Source organism: Biomphalaria glabrata, chromosome 3 (genome assembly GCF_947242115.1).
Source record: "Biomphalaria glabrata chromosome 3, xgBioGlab47.1, whole genome shotgun sequence".
In the NCBI taxonomy this organism is placed as follows: domain Eukaryota; kingdom Metazoa; phylum Mollusca; class Gastropoda; family Planorbidae; genus Biomphalaria; species Biomphalaria glabrata.
Window position 1 is genome coordinate 49,629,611 of NC_074713.1, and position 3,534 is coordinate 49,633,144.

Genomic DNA, 3,534 nt, shown 5'->3' on the forward strand with positions numbered 1-3,534 from the left:
CGTGCTAAAAAGCTTTTATTTTGCAATGGTAACTTTAGGAATGAAGAGATGAACTCTGAATAAGTTCGCATTTACGTGTTTTCAGAAATCCGAGATTTTGGTTTATCTGATGAGCAGATCTCGCTTCGACTCCTCGCTTATACTTCCACGCTTACCACGATGAATTTCTAATTAATGACATGTGGCCAGTCAGGGCCGGTCTTAGGCCACTGCAACCTATGCGGTCGCAGTGGGCCCCGCGCTTTCATAGGCCCCCCGCTAATTCTATGTATAATTATTAATTGCAAAATATATGCGAAAAATTTTTGGAAATGTCCTGCACTAATTAAAATCTCCTGAACACTCATAAAAATCTCATGAAAAATAGACAAAATTATCATTTGTGTGTGCCATTCATTATGGAAAACGCCATTCCTACGAGCGATTAAAAAAAAGCCAATGTCAACTTTCATGTAATAAAATGTAAGGATCGGACAATTTTTCCCCATAACCGGAAGTTCCAATACCGTATTTACCATAGACATAAATAAATATAGACTGGCCGATTAAAGAGTTTTATGAAACGAAAACTTGTGACTTGCAATTTTGTGTACTTCATTATACAGCATTTATGAGCAGTATAAAAGTTAAGTATTCTTATCTATACACACCTATATATATATTGTAAATAAGGAGGCAGTGTAGTTTTGTTTAATCTCTAAGAATGAAGATCATGCAATTTTTCATGATTCGGAAATCCGAATACAATAGATATACATGTTTTCAAGTTACATGAAGTCTATATTTATTTATGTCTATGGTATTTACTTTTATAGTCACTGGCATAGAAATATGCCATAGGTTGCAAGATTCGTAAAGTAAAGTTAACTTGATCGCAATTTTGTACTTAGAAAAGAATGAATAAAATGCAAAGCCGAGTTTATTTTTTAATACAAAATCTTAATTTTTCACTTACTATCCTTATTCTCACCCAGACTAGGCCCCGCGCAATCAGTTTCGCACAGGGCCCCGCAATTGCTAGGACCGGACCTGTGGCCAGGTATATTACAATGAACAGGGGCTTTTTTTTATTGATAACCTTGGCTGCTCAAGAGTGTTAAATGTTTAAATTAAAAAATACATTAGCGATTCCTAGTGGGTTTTTTAAAGTAAATAATCGTTGTTAATTACTTTCAAATTCAAAGATGAAACAAATCTTGATTTGACCTAAATAATTTCACTTGTACCAATGACCAAACATTCATTTCTGTATTGTTACAAAAAAAAAAAAAACCTGCTTCAATCAGTGTATCCAAAGTCTTTTCCCTAATTTCCTTATTTAGAAAGATTAATTAACGTGGTGGCCTACTAATTAATTATTCCAATGATTCGTGGAACAACGATTCAGGCTTCACGGACCACTAGGGTTCCACGGACCACAGTTTGGGAAACGCTGGGTCAAATAAATTGTTCTCGGCAGGGGGGCTGTGATGTCTGGCAAAGATGAATGGGGAGGGTAGTGTTAGTGACCATCTCATTTGAAATAAAAGTGTGTTCGTTGTTGATGGAAGGTGCCTGACATGTAAATAAGTTTGTTTTCAATCTGCAGACGGGTGTTTTTGTCATTGCATTGTTGTATAGCAGTGACGAGGAGATCAGTTCTGCAGGTCACTCTTTGTATGGTGTAAGTCACTAGTTTAAAACTAATCTAAAGACAAGCAGTGACCTGCAGCCACTGTATCACCAGCACCACTGGGGAGCAGTCAACTGCTGTTAAAAGCAACAGCAGCCACTAGAGTCATCAGCAGCTATTTAAATCACCAGCAGCCACTAGAGTCATCAGTAGCTACTTAAGTCACCAGCAGCTACTTAAATCACCAGCAGCCACTAGAGTCATCAGCAGCTACTTAAGTCACCAGCAGCCACTAGAGTCATCAGCAGCTACTTAAGTCACCAGCGGCCACTAGAGTCATCAGCAGCTACTTAAGTCACCAGCAGCCACTATAGTCACAGGCAGCTACTTAAGTCACCAGCAGCCACTTGAGTCATCAGCACCACGATCTCCAGTCTATTCAAATGTCCTCTTTACTGCCCTTCAACAAATGTAAGGTGTAGCCCTCGACATCAGCCCCCACATCGGTGTTCTTCCCCCATTGATGTAATTATAGCTTTCGACATTGTTGGTTGATTTAAAAAAAATGAATAAAATTGGGGGGGGGGGGTGTCTTTAATACAAAATGCCAGCTAACACACTCACCATTGAATCTTTACAGCATATTACAGGGAACGTTACCCAGATGTTGGAAGGATGAACGCCCCACCTTTAAAGCACCCTGCCGTGAGCTGAAAATCTGTTAAGGATCATTCACCCAGATAGCTGAGACGTACTTTCCCTTTAGACTTTACTCCCTAATCGCGTTTAAGCTTGTAAAGAAATTACGCAGACAGAGCGGGCGGACATTTGAATTTGATAACAGCTTCCAGTGTAAAAAAAAAAAAAAAAAAAGAAAGAACAGGGCGGGGGCGGAGGTGAAGGTCACACATGCGGAGTCTATTCCAGCAACAGATATTTACAGGTCTTGATTCGCCCGATAGTGTCGATAAATTTGAAACTCCCCGGCACACCCGCCTCTTTCAAGTTGGCAGGCTTTGCCTCGTTTTCATTATAACCTTTTTTTTTTTTAAATTTTGTTTTGTTTTGATTCAGCTTCAATGAGTAATACACTTTACCTTTCGGCATTTTTTTTTTAAATTCTTAGATTTACGACTTCAAAAGTTTATTTTTAGAAAGTAATTTAATTCGCTTTGTCTACGAGAGTATCGCAACATAGAATGACGTCATTTTGATGTTAGTCATGCCAGTGGTGCAATCTGCTAATCCGACTTACAGAAGGGAAGAGAATGTTGAACTTAAAGTATGACTTCATATTCAAATATCCACCTGTTTTTTTTTTTACGGACTTCGACTTTACAATGGACTGCCAAATTAAGACTTTATTTGAATTGATGTCTTTTGTTTCCCGCAAATTTTTACGAGGTTTATCTTCTTTGTATGATCAACATTATTTGATACCATTTCATAGTTCTCTCGTTAGTATTTTCACCATTGGGTTTATCCTACTCACTCTGTCTGTCTGGTACAATTTGTGTGCATGCTTTTTCTCCCACACCCATTCTCGGTTCAAATTAAAACTTTACATTATTATTGGTTATAACTTTTAAAAAATCACGAATCAATAGAAATATGAACCAATTAATTAATTAATTACTGTTAATCAATGATTTTGTTTGGTATTGAAAAAGGAAAGTGGATGCTACTAATTGAGAGATGTAGCTATATATGTTGAGTTATTTCCCTTACTAGTTTTGAAGAAGTTTTTTCCCCCTCTTCCCATTCTCGGATCAAGTTTAACTTTTGCTTAATTATTCATAGACGATAACAATACATGAATCAATAATAAAAATTAACCAATCAGTTAATCAATTAATAGTAATTAATTAATTTTGCTCTTTATTAAAAGGGAGCTTACTCCGGCAGTAGTAAGATATATGACA